This window comes from Magnolia sinica, chromosome 4, assembly GCF_029962835.1.
Source record: "Magnolia sinica isolate HGM2019 chromosome 4, MsV1, whole genome shotgun sequence".
Taxonomy (NCBI): Eukaryota; Viridiplantae; Streptophyta; class Magnoliopsida; order Magnoliales; family Magnoliaceae; genus Magnolia; species Magnolia sinica.
The window spans coordinates 69,224,530-69,248,711 of record NC_080576.1 but is presented as its reverse complement, the minus strand read 5'-3'; the positions used below and the strand labels follow the sequence as shown (position 1 = coordinate 69,248,711).

The following is a 24,182-nucleotide window of genomic DNA, read 5'->3' as shown; positions in this document are numbered from 1 at the left end:
CACACATGATCTTAAAAGGTATGTTCCAATCAGGTGGCTGCATGATAGGTGCAGTAGTCAACATGCCTTTGAACTTGGTGAAAGCTTCTTGGCATTACTCAGTCCCCTTGTATGGTACATCCTTTTAAAGTACATTGCATAAGGGAGAAGAGAGGTGACTAAAGTCCTTTATTAATCCTCTATGAAATCCGGTGTCCTAAGAAGGATCGCATGTCTCATATGCTATTGGGTGGAGGTAGGTTAGGGATAAGGTCAATTTTAGCCTTGTCTATTTCAATTCCCTTGGACAAGATTATATGTCCAAGAACTATTCCCTTAGAAACTATGAAATGACACTTCTCCCAATTTAGTACCAAATTCTTTTCCTCACATCGCTTCAGCACATTTTTTAAAATTTTCAGACATTCACTGAAGGATGGACCAAAGATAGAGAAGTCGTCCATGAAGACCTCTAAATATTGCCTCACCATGTCCAAAAAATATACTCAGCATACATTGCTGAAAAGTGACAGGGGCATTACACAATCCTAATGGCATCTTCGGTAAGCAAAGGTGCCATAAGAACATGCGAACGTTGTCTTTTCCTGATCTTTAAGGGCTATCTCTATTTGATTGTAGCCTGAATACCCATTAAGGAAGCGGTAATAAGAATGACCTACTAACCTTTCTAAGATTTGATCAATGAAGGGCAAAGGGAAGTGGTCCTTTCTTGTGACGGTATTCAATTTCCTGTAGTCAATGTAAACTCTCCAACTAGTAGTAACTCTAGTTGGAACGAGTTCATTATCGGCATTGGCTATGATGGTGATTTCAGACTTCTTAGGAACTACCTGAGTTGGATTACCCATCGGCTATCGGATGTGGGGTATATAATACCCACATCTAATAACTTAAGTACCTCGGCTTTAACCACTTCCTTCATGTTTGGGTTCAATCTATGTTGTGGTTGTCGGGAAGTCTTCACATTATCTTCGAGATGAATGCGGTGAGTACAAATCAAAGGGTCAATTCCCTTGAGGTCTGCAATCGACCATCCAAGGGCTCCTTTGTGATTAATAAGAGTAGAGATAAGCATATTCTCTGATTCTTTCTCAAGTGGGATGAAATCACCACCGAGTATGTTTCATCTTGACCTAAGTAGACATATTTAAGATTAGTGGTCAAAAGTTTTAGGTCAAGCTTCGACGCTTTGACGCTAGACGGCAGAGGCACTACATCAGTTTGGGATAGTTCTTCAAATTGTGGCCTCCACTGGTTCACTTCAAGTATCGGTGTAGCATCCAGCATGGCATACATCTCCCTAATTGTGTCATCATCCAAAGTAGGGTAGTGTGCCAAGCACGTCTATAGAGGGTCAGAGGATAAGGTCATCAGAGCTCTATCTTCCAGAAAGAGTCTATCATATTAATGTCATGGGCTTCGTCATCATCCTCTGCCTGTCTGCTCATGTTGAAAAAAATATTGAGCTCCAATGTCCTATTTCCAAACGATAAATTCATGACCCCATTCCTACAATTGATGATAGCATTGGATGTAGCAAGGAACGGGCAACCAAGTATGATAGGGATTTGAGTGCTCATATTTATAATGGACTGAGTATCTAGGATGAAAAAATCTATTGGATAGTAGAATTTATCAACTTAGACTAACACATCCTCAATCATCCCCCTCAGTATAGGAACTAAGAGATCAGCAAGTTGTAATGTGGTCTGGGTGGGTTTTAATTCACTTAGACCCAGTTGTTCATAGACCGAGTAAGGGATCAGATTTACACTTGTTCCAAAGTCAAGAAGTGCGTTCTCAATTTAGTAATTCCCAATTATACAAGTAATAGTTGGGCTACTAATATCTTTATATTTTTGTGGTACACTTTGTTTGAGGATGGCATTTACTTTCTCTGTCAGGAAAATTTTCTTTTTGATACTTTGCCGCCTCTTAGTTATGCATAAGTCTTTCAGAAATTTAGCATATGAAAGAATTTATTTTATGACATCTAGGAGAGGGATGTTGATCGTCAATTATTTTAACACCTCTAGAATATCCTGTGAGTCAGCTAGAGGTTTTGGTGCAATAAACCGCTGGGGGAACGGAACAATCGGGTTGCTCAGAAGTTTTGGTTCTAATCCATGTGGAGTAATGCTAGGTCTATCATTTGTTTCTTCTTTCGGGTCCTTAGACTTTTCAGCCCTTACCGAAATAGATTTGTCAATTATTTTCCCACTCCTAAGAGTGGTGATCGACTTGGCTTGTTCCATTGGATTTGAAGAGCTTGGTACACTAACTCTGTATTGCGGTTTAGGATTGGGGATAGGTTGAGCTTGAAGGATCCCTTTCTCCATAAATGTAATACGAGAGTCTATTTTTTGTATTGCCTTAGTAAGTTCTTATAAGGCTTGGAGAGTACTTTTCTAGATAAGCTCTTGAGTTTGTGTGGAATTTTGAACCAATTCCTTTTGAGGTTTCCTTTGATTCAAAAATTGGTTAGAGATTCTTTGAGTAGCAATTTGTACATTCCTCTAACTAAAGTTTGGATGATTTCTCCAATTTGAATTGTATGCATTTGAAGTGAGTCCTTTAAAAGGCCTTTGGTAGTTGTTTATGGCATTCGATTGCTCATTTAATATTTCTTGAAAAGCAGGTATTGTTGGACAATTCTCAGTTGTATGAACGTTACAAGCACAAATACCGCAGACAACTTTCTTGGCCTTATCCTTCTTAAGTTCCATGGCCTCGAATTTCCTTGTGAGACTGGTCACTTTAGCATTTAGATCGTCTTCCTCTTTCAAAATATATATTCCACCATTCTCATTTGATTGAGTAGGTTTAGAAGTGGTGCTAGGTCTTACAGAGATGTCCCATGATTGTGCGATTTTAGCGAGTTTGTTAAAGTAATCCCACACATCATCAACATCTTTGTTCATGAATTCCCCATTACACATTGTCTCGATGAATTGCCACATGGAAGATGTCAGTCCTTCATGGAAGAAACTTGTTATGTGTCACATTTCAAAATTATGTTGTGGGCATGAACTGATAAGATCCTTGAACTGCTCCCAACATCGGAAGAATGTTTCATCTTCCTTTTGGGTGAAGTTCATGATCGACTTTCTGATAGTGTTCGTCTTATGATATGGAAAAAATTTCTTTATGTACTCCCTTGTCATGTCGTTTCATCTACCAATAGATCGTAGACGTAGTGAATGCAACCACGTCTTAGCCTTTTCTTTTAAGGATAAAGGAAAGAGTTTCATCCTGATTGTGTCCTCAGACATATTGGGAAAATATAAAGTGGTTATAAACTCATCAAACTCTTTCATGTGTAGATATGGACTTTCAGATTCAAGTCCTTGGAACTTTGGGAGGAGTTGGATCACTCCTTGCTTGATATCTATATTTCCTATATTTTCTAGAAAAATCATGCAGGAGGGTGTGCTCACCCCCGCCAGTTGTAAGAAATCTCTTAAAGTACGAGGCAGGGGTGCATTGTGCACCTCATTCTCATCCTAAATTTACTCACCTGGAGGTTGAGGCTGATTTGCATCCATCACTTCTATTGACTTTAAGGATCTCTGGTGGTGTTTAATCCTGTGATGGATATGTAACCCTTTGACCAATCCTCCATCACTAAAGAGACGTTGAGTGTTGTTATAGTTCCACTTGGGCATGAAACACTCAGCCTTGAAGTTCAGAATCTAACATAAAATCAAGAATTGAAAACTACAACAATTAAGAAGTAAGAGAGAGAGAGTTGGAACGAAGTTACCAGATAGGAGATGCTAGGTTAGTTCCTACAAAATAGAGAAATTAATCATAATCTTAACTTAGAAATAAATTCAGAAAAATTCCTAACCTAGAAACATAAAAGAAAGTTAATCCTAATATTAACCTAATTCTAAAACTAATTAAATTCAGAAAAACGCAATCATTGTCCCCGACAACGGCGCCAAAACTTGTTCACAACCCCAAGTGTAGGGTCGTGATGTAGTAATAATCTCGGTGAGACCAAGGTCGAATCCACGAGGACTAATCTTGAACGTTTCTTAATGTAACTAGAACTAGAAGTAGAGAAAGATATAAACCATTTGAAATAAGGAAGGAATTGTGAATATTGTGATTAAACTATCAATTTAAAGGTGGGAACTAGGGTGCCAAGGATCCACTTGTAGTAATTGAGATGCTACCTTGCTTGATTTAAGAGATCCAATTGGAATCAAAGTCTTATCTTATCCAGTTGAAGAAAGAGATGATCGAATCTCTGAACTTCTCACTGATCCAATCTGAAAGGAGGAGAATTGTGAGGATTTGAAGGGATTCTGTCACCCAACCATTCCCCAAAGATGATGGAAAATAACAGGATTTACCAATCCCACGATCTCAAATAAGGAAAGAAGATATTTAAAGCTATCGAAGATCGATTATAATTTGAGTCATAACAAACCATTGAAAACTAAAAATATTCCTTAAAATCAACTAGAAATCAATAAAGTTCAACATAAACATGAATCAAAGTAATGAAAACATCCCAATCATGCAACAAGCTTCACCTCTCTAGCCCTAACTGAGAGGTTTAACTAATCATAAATATGATTGAAATAAGAACTCTTAAGAAAAGCATAAAAACAACTAAGGAAGAAGAAATACTCTTAGCGGCAGCTCTCCACCCTTTTGCTCCACTCCTTAAACCCTAGATGATCCATAGGAACATCCTAGGGACTCCTATTTATACTTGTGAAGCTCCACCTTACGCACCGACTTAGAATTTCCGTAAACCGCCTCAAGTTATGCATTCCGCATCAGCTTTGCGTTATGCATCGGTCATACATAAGTGACCTTTGGTCGGACCGAAGTCGAGTCTGAGCCCGGACAGGATTCTGTTTCAACAGTTGCCCATTATCGGTCCTATCGAACTTGGGTTCAATCGGACCAAACATGAGTTTGGTCGAACCAAATTAACCTTCTGTCGAATCGAATTAACTCTAAAATTCATCATTGGTTCTTGGATTATTTTGCACAATTTTGGTCAGATCGAACATGTGTTCGGTCAGATTGAACTGTTTGTTTTTCTGTTGCAGATCTTGAAATATTTTGAGTCCTTTCTTTAGCTTTTGTACTTGGTTTCCTTGGAACTTTAACATGTGAACTCTTCATTCTTGATGTAAGGCTCGTATCTGAAAAGGCCTAGCTATATGTCCTAGAGGGGGGGGGGGGGTGAATAGGACAATGCCAAATAAAACTTATAACAGTGGAATTAAAAAGAATATGATAGCCAAAATAAATCACAATGCAAGAAAGTAAAATAACCTCAAATTCAGATTTTGAGAGGTTGATACAAATGTTGTTCTAAGGACAACCTTACACCAAAAACCAGAGTTTATGGTAGGACAACCTTATTTCTAGAAAGATCTTTGTATCAAATCTCAAACCAAAGAGGAATACAGAAATAAATACAAACTGAATTGAAATAAATTGTAATCACAAATGTATTGTTCTAGGGACAGCCATAAACCATAAAAATGGCAGGGCAACCTTGCTGGAACAACTTTTAAAGGAAATTAAATATCAAGCTGATAAAGGAATAGCAGAAAATAAATTCTAAACTATTACAAAATTCTCACAATGCTTGAATTAAATGATTACAACATTCACCACCATACATACATTCCACAAAAGAATAATTAAAGATCAGAAGTATAAATCATTCAACCACAACACAAGGGATTATAGTGGTTCGCCTATGTGTTCACCAACTGTTAAACAACAGCCACACAGAATGCTACTCCACTCCTAATATCCTCACACAGGGGATATTAGCGTTCACTAACAAAATAGGTTTTCCTAGGTTCACCCAAAACCTTTACAATTGTGTCTTTGTCTGTGGGCTTACACAATTAAAAAACCCCACTTCTGAGTTTTCCTGACTCTCCTCAGATAACCAATACAACAAGATTTTTCTAACAAATCTTGAAAGAAACCAAAACAGAAAGGAATTTACAATTAAATGTAAAATACCTGATTATCTCCTTCGTTGTAGCAACCCGGTAGAACCAAATCAGAGTAGATGATTGAATGTCCAAGTTCAATGTCCAGTACTCAATTAGAATGGTTCTAATTCTAATAGATTTTAAATTAAACCAAATAGGGCTTGCCTTAATTGATTTTGATTCCAAAGAAAGGGAATAACAATTCCTCTTATCAAATTAGATTGGAATAGCAGAAACAAAATCAATTAAATAAAGCTAAGGAAAGAGAATATTAAATAAGCACACTTAGCTTAGATGGAGCACAGAATTATCTCTCAGAAGTTCGATGAAGATTGGCTTGAATGGATTAATTAATTCGATGATTTCTTCTGAGATTCGTGCACTATTTATAGGTGAGCACATTGCGTCTTCGACTGGTTTAGGGAGCTCTTCAACTAGTCGAAGCAATAACAGATATTTGAAAAATCAGGCGCGATAAGCTTTGACTGTTCTACGACTGATCGAAGGTCTCCTTCGACTGGTCGTAGGTCACCTTTGACAGGTCGAAGGTCTCCTTCGACTGGTCGAAGAACCTGAAAAACAACGCTGAATTTTGAGTCGAAGATTTTCGACTGGTCGAAGATGCAGTCGACACTGTTCCTTCGACTGGTCGAACAGATTCTTGGACTAGTCGAAGCCTAACAGATTTTATCCGAAATTTATAACACACTCACGACTGATCGAGGAATTTCTTAGACTGGTCGAAGCAACTCCAGGAATAGTCGAAGAAGGCCTAGGACTAGTCGAAGAACAGATCAAAATTATGTAAAATAAACATTCGATTTATGTATCCAGAATGACCTACTTCTAAGGTCAACCTAAGGTCAGTCAAACCTCAACCATGAAGAAGGACATTAAAACATTAGGAACTAGTGACCTTGAAGTATGAGCCTTGAAGTCTTGATGTAGTTCAATCTTGAAATCTTGATGTAGCTCAATCTTGAAATCTTGATGTAGCTCAATCTTGAAAGTGTCTTGAGTTCTTTACAAACTGCCTTGTACTCTTCTTGAAGTCTTGCAGCTTGAGTCTTGTCTTGTGAGCAGTTCTTGCATTCAAGATTGATCCTTGTACTTGTGAGCTTTGCTTGTTGTGAGCTTAGCTTGTTCATGAATGTTGATCCTTGAGAGAGCTTCACTTATGTAAGTTATATATAACAGTGATTTTGGCACCACAAATTTGACAACAGACAGGGATATAAACTATAGCACTTACAATCTCCCCCTTCGTCAAATTAGTGACAAAACACATAACCAAGATAAACATAAAGTAAAACAACTGGTTAAAGAGTTATGAACCAGGTCATATAAACTAGCTTACCTGCAAATCAATATTCAATATTCAATATTCAACATTCAACCAGTTTCATTCAACTAGTTCAAACATACTCCCCCTGAGTAACATAACCAATGCTACTCCTCTCATAATCACATCGTTAAGAACAAACCATTCTCCCCCTTTTTGTCATAATATGACAAAGGAAACAACAATAAAGGAGAACTAAATAAAGGGATATATGAGAGTAAACATGAGGAGTTATGAGAGTATAGCAAAACAGTGATAGAGATACTCAGCATAGCTTCACATAGAATAAATATCCAGCATAAAACATAGATAATATCCAACTCAAAATCAGTCAACCAAGTGCTAAGATATAAAGTTATTACAGACCAGAAGTCTCATATAAACTAGTCAGAACCAGAACCAGATGACGGAGCAGGAATAGAGGGATCAAGTTGGTGCATGCCTTTGTTCAATCACCTAAGATATTTACGCATGTACTTGAATTGTAAATCATGAGCAACAGACATGTTTTCCATCTTAACATTTATATTCTCAACTTTATCCTCTAATGCACTTAGACGAGCATCAACATCAGATGGTTCAAAATCTGGATCATTTGTTGAGTCAGAATCCAGTTCCTAAAAAATGTCATCCATATTAATGTCATCACCAGCTTCTTCATGACCACCACCACCACCACCACCTTGTTCAGGAAGTAGATCCAGCTTCATCTTATTGATATTAGTATTGTTGAAGATCAGATGATGGATTGGTGCCTCATCAACCGGCATATCGACTAACATATGTGTAGCCAATACAGTCATTAAAAAGGCAAAAGGAATGTTACTATGACCAGGATGGAGTCTAAACTGAAGAATGAAATGACATATTAAGGATGGTAAATAAATCTGAGTACCATTGGAAATAGCATGGATAACACGAACCATAAACGAAGTCAAGTCAGTTTTATTACCCGAACGAGGATACAGATTAGACATAAAGATTTTGTGAAGAATTCTGTACTTGGGTAACAAATACCTTGCGGGAAGCGCATTCCCTTTTTGTGTCCATTGAACATTCATGTTGCACAAGTCTCTAGTGAGCATGCGTTTTTCAGACACTGAGGGTTTATCAGTTAAGCTATGGATAGGAATACCCTCATCATTCACAGGAATGTCCATAAGGGCTGAAATTAAATGACGATCAATGTCAAAAGGCCCTTCTCTAGTAGATATTTTAAAAGTTAAATTATCCTGTGAGAAAGCACTAATAAATGTAAACATGGATTGGGCAATGGACCGGTGTGCAGGCCCACCCCAATGTAATAAGTTAACCCAACCTACAGCTTCAAGCATAGGAAGGATGTCAAAAGGTGCAATATGATTAACATCAATAGGATGTTCAACAATAACATTACGTAATCTAATGTCCTTAACATATGATGGATCATCATTGGGAACAAGAAGATGACGCTTAGAGATAATGGTCGATTTGGTGGAAGAAGGACCACGGGAAGTAGTTTTCCTACCTCTAGAAGCCATTTGCAACAAGGATATCAAGGAAATAAGAAGTTGCAAAGGATTAAGAAGTGGGTTTACACAAAACAGATTTTTCAAAATCCAAACCCCAAATCTCAATGAAATCCAAAATACAAAGCTTAAAGCTTGAAAAGTAAACAATTTAGACACAAATTTGCAAGAAAAACATGATTTGGAACGCTAACCTTGAAGAACATGAAAGATGGGTTCGACAAGTCGAAGCTCAGCTCCTTAGAGAGAAAAAAACGAAATGAGGAAGAAAGCAAAAATCTCCAAATTTTAAGTGATTCCCGAGTTCTACGACAGGTTGTGGATATCTACGACCGATCGAAGGTCGACTGGTCGAGTATACTCACGACAGGTCGAAGAATGACCAAAAATTCATATTTCTTGCAAATTATACAAAAATTGGAATTCAATCTAGCAAATATATACACTATAATACAAATAGGCATAAATAATCATTTTTAAATGCACATGCCAAGATCAAATTTCATCTTTTTGAACCTGCTTTTATCGAGAGGTTTTGTGAAAATGTCAGCTCGTTGATCTTCGGTAGGAATATATTCTAGAGATATAACTTTTTCTTCTACTAATTCCCTTATATAATGAAATCTAATGTCAATGTGCTTAGTACGAGAATGCTGAATAGGATTTTTTGAAATATTTATCGCACTGAAATTATCACAATGTAATAACATAGAATCTTGTTTAATTCCATAATCACTTAGCATTCGTTGCATCCAAACAAGCTGTGTACATGCATTACCAGCTGCGATATACTCAGCTTCAACTGTTGAAAGTGATATAGAATTTTGTTTCTTACTAAACCAGGAAACTAGACAATTTTCAATGTAAAAACAACCACCACTGGTTGATTTTCTATCATCTAGATTACCTGCCCAGTCAGCATCCGAGTACCCAGCTAATTGGACACTGGTCTCATGAGGATACCAGAGACTGAGATTTACAGTACTTGCGACATATCTAATGATTCGCTTGACAGCAATCAAGTGAGATTCTTTTGGATCAGATTGATATCTTGCGCAAATACCAACACTTAGAGAAATATCAGGTCTACTAGCAGTTAAATATAACAAACTACCAATCATACTTCGATAAAGTTTTGAGTCAACATTTTTACCATTAGAGTCTTTTGAGAGTTTCAGGGTAGTACTCATAGGAGTATCGAAATTCTTGTCATTCTCAAATCCAAATCTCTTGATTAGATTCAAAGCATACTTAGATTGAGAAATGAATATTCCTTCAGGTTGTAGCTTTACTTGCAATCCAAGGAAATAAGTCAATTCCCCAACCATGCTCATTTCAAACTGTGATTTCATCAAATCTGCAAACTTAGTAGTCAAGTCAATACAAGTTGATCCATAAATGATATCATCAACATAAATCTGCACCATTAAGATATGATCATTATGTCTTTTAACAAACAGAGTTTTATCAACAGATCCCATTTGAAAATTATGACTTAAAAGAAATTTCGTTAGTTTCTTATACCATGCCCTAGGTGCTTGTTTTAATCCATAAAGTGCCTTTTTAAGCCGATACACATAATCAGTATTTTTGGAATCTTCAAAACCCATTGGCTGTTCAACATAGACTTCTTCATGTAAATCGCCATTTAGAAAAGCACTTTTCACATCCATCTGATAGATCTTTATCTTTCTAAAACATGCAATGGATATAAATAGTCTGATAGATTCAAGACATGCTACTGGTGCAAAAGTTTCATCGAAATCAATCCCTTCAATTTGAGTATAACCTTGTACCACTAGTCTAGCCTTGTTTCTAATTATATTTCCACACTCGTCAGACTTATTTTTGAAAATCCATTTTGTTCCAATGATGTGTTTATCTTTAGGTCTTGGTACGAGATACCAAACATCATTTCTTACGAATTGGTTGAGTTCTTCTTGCATCGCAACAATCCAGTTCTCATCAGCAAGAGCTTCTTTTACGTTAGATGGTTCTATTTGGGATGTAAAACATACATAATTACATATATCCTCAAGTTATCTACGGGTGCGAACACCGGTGAGAGGGTTTCCAAGAATTTATGTGGTTGGATGATCTTTAACAGTCCTCAACTCAGAATCAGTCTGATTTGATGAAGTATCGGGTTTATCAATGATTAGTACTTCATCATTATCTGAATTAGAAATTGGCGTGTTTAAGTGATCATCAATGACAACATTAATGGATTCTTGAATCACACCAGTCCTTTTGTTCAGAACCCTATAAGCTCGACTGTTTAAGGAATATCCTAGAAAAATACCTTCATCACTCTTCGTATCGATTTTTTCCAAATTTTCACGATCATGTAAAATATAGCACTTGCTGCCAAAAACTCGAAAGTATTTAACAGTAGGCTTTTTATTGAACCACAATTCGTAAGTCGTTTTATTATTATCTTTGCTAGTGTAGACTCGGTTAATAATATAGCAAGCTGTGTTGGCTGCTTCAGCCCAAAGATTTTTAGAGAGCTTCATGCTATTCACCATGACATTAGCCATTTCTTGAAGCATCCTATTCTTTCTTTCTACAATTCCATTTTGTTGTGGAGTTTTGGGAGCAGAGAATTCATGTAATATTCCTTGGTCGGTACAGAACTTCTCAAAATTGTTATTCTCAAATTCAGATCCATGATCACTACGAATTTTATTGATTTGAGAAGATTTTTCAGTTTGAATCCTTTTGAAAACTTTTCTTACTTCTTCAAGGGTTTCAGATTTATCCCTTAAGAAGACTACCCAAGTGAATCTGGTAAAGTCATCAACTATTACCAGGATATACTTTTTCCCATCATGACTTTCTGTTCTGGTAGGTCCTATCAGATCCATGTGGAAAAGTTCGAGTAGTCTTGATGTGGTACTTGAATTCACCTTTTTGTGTGAGTTCTTTGTTTGTTTGCCTATCTGGCACTCACCACATATTTTATCTAATTTCTAAAGTTTGGGTAAACCTCTTATAAGTTCTCGTTTGCTCAATCTATATAAATTTCGATAATGTACATGTCCAAGACGTTTGTGCCATAAATCAGTCTCGTCTGTATGGACCATGTAACATGTTTGATTAGATGAGCTGGATTCGCTAATAATATAGCAATTTTTAGACGTTCTATGTCCAGTTAATATTACAGAACCCTTATTGTTTAGTATCTCACAGCTTTGATTAGAAAACCGAACACTATGGTTATTATCACATATTTGAGATATACTAAGCAAGTTATGTTTTAAGCCTTCAACATATAAAACATTTTTAAACACAGGAAGATTAAAAAGTTGAACCGTACCTTGGCCTATAATCTTGCAGTTCCTATCATCACCAAATGTGACTGAACCATCAGTCATATCTTTTAGATCCGTGAATAAAGCTTTGTCACCTGTCATATGCCTGGAGCATCCACTGTCTAGGTACCACTTTGAATGACTTGTTGCTTTGAAAGCAGTGTGAGCAACCAAGCAGGTAACTTTAGGAACCCATTTCATAACTGTTTTGGGTTTAGGAACATAGTTGGTCTTCTTTTGTGTATATTTGTAGGAATGACCTATAGAGTTAGATTTTAAGAGCTCCTTGAGTAAATCAACTATCTTTTCAATTAGTGGATTTCGTTTCTGATTAAAGTTGACATGGCTGCTTCTAGGTTTTTGAATTTTTAGAAAAATCTTGATTAGTACTTTTCCCTTTTAAGTTCGAGGACTCTCCTTTAACAAACATAGGAGGAGTATACTTGTCACGCCCTGAAATCCGGCACCTGGGTATATCCGACCCCGATTCCGTACCCGCATGCATGACTTATGTTTTGTATGTTTACATTTCATATTCCACGCATATATTGACAAAATAACCTCATTCATAAAATATAACAATCCAAAAATTTAATATTTAAACCTTTATTTAAAGAAAAATGTCCATGTTCCGACTATTCAAGATTATCATCAAACACATATCATCGTAATGTTGTCATATTAAATGTTCATTACACTTATTTAGAAAATGGTAAAGAAACAAAATAAATAAAAGAAAATCTCTTTAAGCTCCTCCATGTGATCCTGATCCTGAAAATTTTAAAATCCCAACAGGGTAAGCTGCGAAGCCTAGTGAGTAATCTCAACACAGGTTTCAAAATAACCTCATATAACATGAATAAAAGTATTAAAAGATACAATATCTATTTAGGTAAAACAACAAATGAGGACATTTAATAAACACAAAATTTCAATGTAAATTCAAAGAAACATGAATGAATGAAATTAACATATGATATACTCCATAATAAAAGGTGTGGTTTATTCTTTTTAACACCAGGGCCAGTTTACACCGGTTGGCCAACACCCACGCCAATACAATACCTAGCCTAACAATGGGAACCTCTTGCATGATATGCTCACCCATCCAAAGGGCACTTGGTGAGGGACCCATTTGTACGTTAGCTGGTCAGACTACTACCCTACCGAACCTCACAGTGGGAACCTTTTGCAATCCTGACATGCTCACCCACTCAAAGGGTACAGTAGAGGTTCTAAAAGGTACCAATTGGGTTTATGGGACTTTCAACCCAAGGGTCTTAATCGCCCCACCTATTTACGCTTTAGGGATTTCAACCCAGAGGACTTGATCGCCTCACCTATTTTCTGGTGTTTCATAACTATTTTAATGATGCATGATTTTAATATTGCATAAATCAAATATTTCTACATATCTTCAATGCCTACTATTCTTCGGTCAATCCAAAAACTTGATGTACATGATTTAATAAGCTAAAAATAAAATTTTCAATCAATGTAAATTGTATGTAGATAATTAAAATTTTACATAAAAATAAAATAAACATTCAACATAATCTATTAGATCATGGTTAAAATACAATGAAAAAAAAAACATGCAATGTGATTTATTAAATCTTGATTAAAAAGATAAGCATGCAACATGATTTATACGATTTAAGATCTATATAAAAAATATTTATAAACTCAAGATTTTGCAATAACTTTTAACAAAACAAAATCTAAGTGCAAATACATTTTTTTATTTTTTTTATTTTTTTTAATTTTTAGATAGGATTAACAATAAGACTATAAAACTTCAATGAAATCATATTAAAGCAATGACAACAAAAATAATAATTTAAACAACATTTTAAGAAGCAGGGTAAGTAATTACGTCAAATTAAAAAGTACATCCAAGATGGCAATTTTGTATTATAAGTACAATTGAATTAACAAATAAAATGAATTAAATTAAATTATATAAAGTTTTCATAAATATCAAGTGAGAGAAAACTCACTTTTTCTTAAAAAGAAGTATTTTCTTTTCTTTTTCTTTTTCTTTTCTTTTCTTCCTCTCTCTTCCTTTTTCTCTCCTCTTTTCTTTCTTCCTTTTTCTCTCTCTTCTCTCTCTCCCTCTCTTTCCAACATGAATGTCCAGCAATACCTTCTCTCTCTCTCTCTCTCCCTCTCTCTCTCTCTCTCTCCTCACTCTTCTCACATCACAGCACCTCACCTCACCTCACGTTTCACCACATCCCACTTCTCTTCCTTTGCTCCTTATTTATAAGGATAGCATCTCACGTGTGCTATTAATGTCTTTTAAAGTTTCAGTTTTCTTTCATTTTTTTTCTTTCTTTCTTTCTTTTGGTTTACACCACGTGCACAAATCTAAATACTTCACATGCATTTATGCTTCCATTTTGCAATTCTTTTCATAACGTCTCTTTTTTTTCTTTTGCAACGTGGGCTGGTTAAATGCACACATTCACCATGCATCTTATGTGCACCACATACATGTGCCACATGTATGTGTAAGCTATGATGCATGCATGGCTACTTGTGTGTGCGTGAGAGGTATGTATGTGATGTGTTTGGTGTATTTGTGAAGTATTCATTGGTGCATAAGTGTATGATGTAGATGGATGGATGGATTAATGTATGCATAGATACACGGATAGATATATGCAAATGAGTTATTGTACGATCGATGGCTAGACTCTAAGGTATAGTTGTGAATGGATGGGTAGGATTGTGGGTGGCCATATGACCGATATTATGGGTGGTTAATTCAGATGCAAAGGCAAGTGTTCCAATGATTTTCAACATATGGATGGTTAGATGGTTGTATCATTGGGTGGATGGTTACATATATGGTTGAATTTATTGGTTAATGAATAGTTGGATTAGATATGTCCAAATCAATGGTTGAGATTGAACCAGTTGATCTTATAGATCATCGGTCATATCGGACTAATTGGGTATGTCGATCAATGGTTAAAATTTGACGGTTAAGATTTATTTGGGTTATTACATTCTACCCTCCTTAAAAGAAATTTTGTCCTCGAAATTTACATACCTATAATGCGAATAGGTAAGGGTATTTCTCTTGGATCTCAGCCTCGCGTTCCCAAGATGCCTCTTCCTCGGTATGGTGACTCCATTGAACCTTGACTAACGGTATAACTCTAGATCGAAGCACTTGGTCTTTCCGGTCAAGAATACGTACTGGTTGTTCGATGTATGAAGCATCTTCTCGGATCTCTAATGGTTGCCAGTCTATAACATGAGAAACGTCCCGCTCATATTTCCTTAACATCGATACATGGAAAACATCATGAATACCAGACAACTAAGGCGGTAAAGCAAGCCTATATGTGACAACACCAACCCTCTCGAGAATCTGAAACGGACCTATATACCTTAGAGCCAACTTTCCCTTTTTACCGAACCTCATAACGCCCTTCATGGGAGAAATCTTTAAGAAGACATGATCTCCAACTGCAAACTCTAGATATCTTCTGCGATTGTCTACATAACTCTTCTAACGACTTTGGGCTGCGCGCAAACGGTTTCTAATGATAAAAATCTTCTCCGTTGTCTCTTGCACAATCTCTGGTCCAAGCAAACTACCTTCTCCAACTTCTGTCCAACAATTTGGAGATCTACAAGGCCTCCCGTACAAAGCCTCATATGGCGCCATGCCGATACTTGTCTGGTAGCTATTATTATAAGCGAACTCAATCAATGGTAAATGATCATCCCAACTCCCTTTGAAATCAAGCACGCAAGCTCAGAGCATGTCTTCAAGGATCTGATTCACTCTTTCAGTCTGCCCGTCAGTCTGAGGGTGAAAAGCGGTGCTAAAATCAAGAGTGGTTCCCAGTGCCTTCTGTAAACTTCTCTAAAAACGAGATGTAAACCTAGAATCCCGATTGGATATGATAGATATAGGCACTCCGTGCAGTCTAACTATTTCTTTAATATATAGTTTACATAATTCTTCTAGGGGATAGGTAGCACGTATAGGAAGAAAATGTGTGGACTTAGTTAACCGGTCGACGATGACCCAAACTGCATCATGATTATTACGTGTCCGTGGCAATCCCATAATGAAATCCATGGATATGTGCTCCCACTTCCACTCAGAAATCGGTAGTGGCTGTAACATCCCCGACGGCTTCTGATGCTCTGCTTTCACCTGTTGACATGTGAGACATTTGGCTACAAAATTAGTGATCTCCCTCTTCATATTATTCCACCAATATTGCCTACGCATATCGTGATACATCTTCGTACCTTCAGGGTGGATTGTGAATTTAGTGCGGTGTACCTCGTCCATAATTTCCTTCTTTAATTCAGCCACATTTGGTATATATAATCTTCCTTGGAACCTTAATCCACCATCAGTACCAACTTTCCATTCGGACTTACCACCTTTTTCAGCTCCTATTACCTTAGCTTGTATCCATGAATCTTGTTGTTGAGCTTCTATAACCTTACTAATTAAGGAAGGTTGAGCAGCTAGGTTTAAGAGACGAGCTACAGACGTTTGAGGATTCAATTGGATGTCAAAATCCTTCACTGTATCTAACATTTTCCATCGCTGAATCATGAGGTGAGCGATTACTCTATGTGGCATACGACTTAAGGCATCTGCTACTACATTGGCTTTACCTGGATGATATTGAAGGGTGAAGTCATAGTCCTTCAAGAATTCCCTCCACCGACGCTGCCTCATATTTAATTCTTTCTGAGAGAAAAGATACTTCAGACTCTTATGGTCTGAAAATAGCTCAAACTTCTCCCCATATAGATAATGCCTCCATACTTTGAGAGCGAAAACCACGGCTGCCAACTCCAAGTCATGAGTAGGGTAATTCTGCTCATGCACTTTCAGTTGCCTAGAGGCATAAGCTATAACCTTACCTTGTTGCATAAGGACGCAACCTAAACCTCTATATGAAGCATCACTGAAGATTACAAACTTTTCACCACTCGAAGGAATGGTGAGGACAGGCACTGTCGTCAACCTAATCTTTAACTCTGAAAATGCCTGATCACAAGTATCATCCCAAATGAATTTTACACCCTTCCTAGTCAATTGAGTTAACGGTGCCGCAATTCGAGAGAAGTCTTTGATAAATCTTCGATAATACCCTGCTAAACCAAGAAAACTACGTATTTCGGTCACACTGGTGGGCTGTTCCCACTTTAATACCGCTTCTACCTTTGATGGGTCTACTGATACACCCTTCTTCGAAACTACATGGCCCAAAAATTTCACTTCCTCCTTCCAAAAGTCACACTTTTCAAATTTAGCATATAATCGGTGTTCCTTCAGGGTTTGAAGAGTGACTCTAAGATGTTGATCATGCTCTTCCTGGGTCTTTGAATATATAAGAATATCATCTATGAATACTATGACAAAACAATCTAGGTGTGGCTTAAATACTCTGTTCATCAGGTCCATAAATACTGTTGGTGCATTTGTTAGTCCAAACGGCATCACGAGAAACTCGTAGTGGCCATAACGAGTCCTAAAGGCCGTCTTTGGTATGTCTAATTCTTTAATTCTAAGCTGGTGATATCCTGACCGCAAATCTATTTTGGAGAAAAACTTGGCTTCTTTCAACTGATCGAAAAGATCATCTATCCTAGGAAGTGGGTATTTGTTTTTAATGGTAACCTTGTTTAGTTAGCGATAATCAATACATAACCTCATCGAGCCATCTTTCTTCCTTACAAATAAGACTGGTGCACCCCACAGTGATGTACTTGGCCGAATGAAACCCTGCTCCAATAACTTTTGAATCTGCTCCTTCAGTTCCTTCAACTCTACTGGTGCCATACGGTATGGTGCCATGGAGATTGGTGAGACTCCGGGCATAAGATCTATACCAAATTCGATCTCCCTTCTTGAAGGCAACCCTGGTATGTCTTGAAATACATTGGAAAACTCACATACGATTGGAATTTGATCGATACCTACTTCATGTGGTTCTTCCTCCAAAAGTGCTAAGAAATTGCATAACTGTCCATTCTTTTGCTTTCCAAGAAACTGGAGTCTCGGTCACCCAGGAATAGAGAATGCCATGGTCTTCTCAAAACAATCCAAATTTGCATGGAACGAAGCTAACCAATCCATTCCCAGAATAACATCGAACTCTTGCATGTCTAATACGATAAGGTCGGCTAACAATACGGAATCTCCGACCATGACAGGGCAAGATCTACATATCTGATTTAACACTACGGAGCTTCCTATTGGTGTAGCAATTACTAAATTTTTATCTAGGAGTTCAGGAGATAAACCCAATGTATGTATGAAAAGAGTCAAAATAAAAGAGTGTGTAGCTCCTGAATCAAATAAAACTTGAGTGGACGAGGAATAGATAATTATGGTACCTTCCACCACTGCTCCATTAGCATTTGCGTCTGATGGTACTATAGTAAACACACGACCCTGGGCTGGTTGTCGAGAAGCCTGACCTTCCTGCCTCGGCTGGTAGTGTTGTTGTTGTGGGCATTGCTGCTACTGAGGGGGTCTTTGTTACGAATTTCTCTAATACTGTTCCGGTACTTGATGATATGGGGGTCTCTGGTACCGTGGTTGATGTGCTTAAAACTGTGGCTGAGGTCTCAGATGCATCTGCAGGGGCACCTGATAATGTGGTTGCTGAGGTGGTTGTTTACAAAAACGCGCAGAGTGACCCTCCATTCCGCAGTTATAACATTTACCCGTAAATCGGTTCATTAGCTAAGCAGGAGTTGAGGTATTTGTTACCATCGTCTTTAGTTTCTTAGAAGCATCACCCTGTGTTTGAGATGTATTCGATGCAGCCCTAGCATTGCTCTTCGCTTCTCTCTTTTGGTTATGACTTTTTCAGAATTCTTCGTTGTCTCGCTCTATCATTAGAGCTCGTTCTACTACATCGGCATACAATCTAAGCTTAAGTGGAGTCAACTTGTTACGAATTGACCCTCTTAGACCTCGCTCAAACTTCTTAGCTTTGTGAGCTTCATCCTGAATCATAAATGGGGCAAAATGGGATAATTCAGTAAATTTAGACTCATACTGGCCTACAGTCATCTCCCCCTGTTCTAAGCTTATGAATTCCTCTGCTTTTTGCTCCTGTACACACTCAAGAAAGTATTTCTCATTGAACTTCTCACAGAACATATCCCATGTCCATGTAGTATCTTCTTCAATTGTTCTAGCAATTGTCTCCCACCAGTGGTCGGCCTCTCCCTCTAACATGAAAATCGCAAGTGTAACCTTCTGCTCCTCATCACATCCTAAAACAGTGAATATCTTCTCTATTTGTTTTTTTCACTTTTCTGCCTCTATAGGGTCCGATAAACCCTCAAAAGTAGGCGGCTTCAATCTCTTAAATTTCTCTATTAAGCCCCCAATGCCATCCTGCACAACTTGGGCGGCTCCTCTATTTTCATGACGAATGTGTTGTCCAAGAATGGTTGCCATGTCACCTAAAGCATGAAAGACCCCATCTAGTGATTGGCCACTTTCGGTGGTCCCCGGTGTGGCTGCCACAGGACTAGCTCGACCTCTACCTCTATTTTCACACCGGCTCCCAGACATGTTCTAAATCAAACAATAAGCTTTAGATATCACATAAGGATGGATCACTAAAAGACAATACTACAAGTTAAGTTTTGATCACAACAACACTCGCAGGGGATATATCCTAAATTTTAAAGTGACAAAGTTTTCAAGTAAAACCCTAGGTCCTCAATGATTCTAAACTTGAGCTCTAATACCAATCTGTCACGCCCTGAAATCCGGCACCTAGGTATATCCGACCCCGATTCTGTACCCGTAGGCATGACTTATGTTTTGTATGTTTACATTTCATATTCCACGCATATATTGACAAAATAACCTCATTCATAAAATATAACAATCCAAAAATTTAATATTTAAACCTTTATTTAAAGAAAAATGTCCATGTTCCGACTATTCAAGATTATCATCAAACACATATCATCGTAATGTTGTCATACTAAATGTTCATTACACTTATTTAGAAAATGGTAAAGAAACAAAATAAATAAAAGAAAATCTCTTTAAGCTCCTCCATGTGATCCTGATCCTGAAATTTTTAAAATCCCAACAGGGTAAGCTGCGAAGCCTAGTGAGTAATCTCAACACAGGTTTCAAAATAACCTCATATAACATGAATAAAAGTATTAAAAAATACAATATCTATTTAGGTAAAACAACAAATGAGGAGATCTAATAAACACAAAATTTCAATGTAAATTCAAAGAAACATGAATGAATGAAATTAACATATGATATACTCCATAATAAAAGGTGTGGTTTATTCTTTTTAACACCAGGGCCAGTTTACACCGGTTGGCCAACACCCACGCCAATACAACACCTAGCCTGAAAATGGGAACCTCTTGCATGACATGCTCACCCATCCAAAGGGCACTTGGTGAGGGACCCATTTGTACGTTAGCTGGTCAGACTACTACCCTACCGAACCTCACAGTGGGAACCTTTTGCAATCCTGACATGCTCACCCACTCAAAGGGTACGGTAGAGGTTCCAAAAGGTACCAATTGGGTTTCTGGGACTTTCAACCCAAGGGTCTTGATCGCCCCACCTATTTACGCTTTAGGGATTTTCAACCCAGAGGACTTGATCGCCTCACCTATTTTCTGGTGTTTCATAACTATTTTAATGATGCATGATTTTAATATTGCAGAAATCAAATATTTCTACATATCTTCAATGACTACTATTCTTCGGTCAATCCAAAAACTTGATGTACATGATTTAATAAGCTAAAAACAAAATTTTCAATCAATGTAAATTGTATGTAGATAATTAAAATTTTACATAAAAATAAAATAAACATTCAACATAATCTATTAGATCATGGTTAAAATAAACATGCAACGTGATTTATTAAATCTTGATTAAAAAGATAAGCATGCAACATGATTTATACGATTTAAGATCTATATAAAAAATATATATAAACTCAAGATTTTGCAATAACTTTTAACAAAACAAAATCTAAGTGTAAATAATTTTATTTATTTTTTAGATAGGATTAACAATAAGACTATAAAACTTCAATGAAATCATATTAAAGCAATGACAACAAAAATAATAATTTAAACAACATTTTAAGAAGCAGGGTAAGTAATTACGTCAAATTAAAAAGTACATCCAAGATGGCAATTTTGTATTATAAGTACAATTGAATTAACAAATAAAATGAATTAAATTAAATTATATAAAGTTTTCATAAATATCAAGTGAGAGAAAACTCACTTTTTCTTAAAAAGAAGTATTTTTTTTTTCTTTTTCTTTTTCTTTTTCTTTTCTTTTCTTCCTCTCTCTTCCTTTTTCTCTCTCTTCTCTCTCTCCCTCTCTTTCCAACGTGAATGTCCAGCAATACCTTTTTTTTTCTCTCTCTCTCCTCTCTCTCTCTCTCTCTCTCTCTCTCTCTCTCTCCTCACTCTTCTCACATCATAGCACCTCACCTCACCTCACGTTTCACCACATCCCACTTCTCTTCCTTTGCTCCTTATTTATAATGATAGCATCTCACGTGTGCTATTAATGTCTTTTAAAGTTTCAGTTTTCTTTCATTTTTTTCTTTCTTTCTTTCTTTTGGTTTACACCACGTGCACAAATCTAAATACTTCACATGCATTTATGCTTCCGTTTTGCAATTCTTTTCATAACGTCTCTTTTTTTTTTCTTTTACAACATGGGCTGGTTAAATGCACACATTCACCATGCATCTTATGTGCACCACATGCATGTGCCACATGTATGTGTAAGCTATGATGCATGCATGGCTACTTGTGTGTGCGTGAGAGGTATGTATGTGATGTGTTTGGTGTATTTGTGAAGTATTCATTGGTGCATAAGTGTATGATGTAGATGGATGGACGGATTAATGTATGCATAGATAGACGGATAGATATATGCAAATGAGTTATTGTACGATCGATGGCCAGACTCTAAGGTATAGTTGTGAATGGACGGGTAGGATTGTGGGTGGCCATATGACCGATATTATGGGTGGTCAGTTCAGATGCAAAGGCAAGTGTTCCAATGATTTTCAACATATGGATGGTTAGATGGTTGTATCGTTGGGTGGATGGTTACATATATGGTTGAATTTATTAGTTAATGAATAGTTGGATTAGATATGTCCAAATCAATGGTTGAGATTGAACCAGTTGATCTTATAGATCATCGGTCATATCGGACTAATTGGGTATGTCGATCAATGGTTAAAATTTGACGGTTAAGATTTATTTGGGTTATTACAATACTTTTGTTTAGGAGGTAGATTTTTATCATAGCCCAACCCGGATCGATTGCCACATTTTCTTGATCCGGATAACAGTTTTTCTAACTTTGGATCACCTTAGGCATATTTCAATGTGTCCTTTAGACTCAAAAGAGAAGATACTTCAGTTTTAAGTTTCTCAATTTCAGATTTTAAATCAATAATTAGGGAGTTTTTGAATTCCAAATCGCATTTTAATTTTTCAAAACAATATGAAATTTGTGATTTTTCTAAGACAAGTGATTCAAAACATTTTTTGAGTTTAGAAAACTTTTCTTTTTGAAGTTTAAGTTTGACAGCAATTTTACAACTTTCCTTATATAGGGCATTGTAAGCATCTTGAAGATCATCTTCATTTTCACATTCACTACTCAGATTTTCTTCACTTATTGAGTCAGTATCTGAAAATGTGAATTTGGCTAGAGTCATAAGAGCTTTAACCTCATTGCCTGACTCAGTTTCAGAATCTTCTGATTCAGAATCTTCTGATTCAGAAGAACCTTCAGAATCAGATGATTCATCCCATGTAGCCAACATACCCTTCTTCTTGGGTTTGTCCCTTTTAGGACATCTATTTGCTAAGTGCCCATATTCTTGACAGTTGTAACATTGACTATCTTTCAAAGATTTTCGAGATTTGGGTCTAAACTTCTTTTTATCATTTGATTTTTAAAAATCAACCCTTTTCTTGCTTTTGAAAATCTTTTAAAATTTCTTAGCTAAAAGAGCCATATCATCTTCTGAATTAGAATTTTCTTCTGAATTATATATACAAGATTTTAGTGCGATAGATTTACCTTTAGGAGCTTTAAAGTTTAACTCGTAGGTTTGTAGAGAACCAACTAGTTCTTCTACCCTCATATTATCTGTATCACGAAGTTCCTGGATCGCGGTTACTTTAGAATTAAACCGTTCAGGAAGTGAAAGTAATATTTTTGCACACACTTTACTTTCTAGGATTTTATCGCCAAGACCCCCCATTGAGTTTACAATGTCATTCAATCTAGTGTAAAAGTCCATAAACATTTCATTTTCCTCCATATGAATTTCTTCAAATCTGGTTGTGAGGAGTTGGACTTTAGATTTTTTTGACAATTGTAGTACCCTCGTGTGTAATTTCTAATATATCCCAAGCTTGCTTTGCAGTATCACAGGAAATGATTCTTTTGAACTCATCCGGTGATAGTGCGCAAGTAATTGCATTTAGTGCTTTAGCATTTGCACTACTCTCACTTTTCTGAAGAGTGGTCCATTGGTAATATGGTGTGACTTTCATAGATTTTGAACCATCAACCCCAGTAACTTCCATGATAGGAGGTTTCCATTCAGTTGCTGTGGCCTGCCACACACTCTCATCCATTGATTTGAGAAAGATCCTCATTCTGGCTTTCCAATAGGCATAGTTGGAGCCATCAAAGGGTAGAGGCCTAGTGACTGAAAGGCTGACAAAATTTGACATCTCAAATAGCTTAAATCGTTAGCTCAGGAATTAAATCCAAGAATAAAAAAGAGCTATTAGGCTCTGATACCACTTGAAAAGGCCTAGCTATATGTCCTAGAGGGGGGGGGGGGGGGTGAATAGGACAATGCCAAATAAAACTTATAACAGCGGAATTAAAAAGAATATGATAGCCAAAATAATTCACAATGCAAGAAAGTAAAATAACCTCAAAATTCAGATCTTGAGAGGTTGATACAAATGTTGTTCTAAG

At 36.8% G+C, this 24,182-nt stretch overlaps 1 non-coding gene across 1 annotated transcript; it reads left to right on the top strand.

The window, feature by feature from the left end:
• The first annotated feature begins 3,009 nt into the window (after positions 1 to 3,009).
• Positions 3,010 to 3,116, top strand: LOC131244919 (small nucleolar RNA R71). Its single transcript, XR_009170687.1, has one exon. It is a non-coding gene; the product is annotated as a small nucleolar RNA R71 (small nucleolar RNA).
• Positions 3,117 to 24,182: the final 21,066 nt, after the last annotated feature.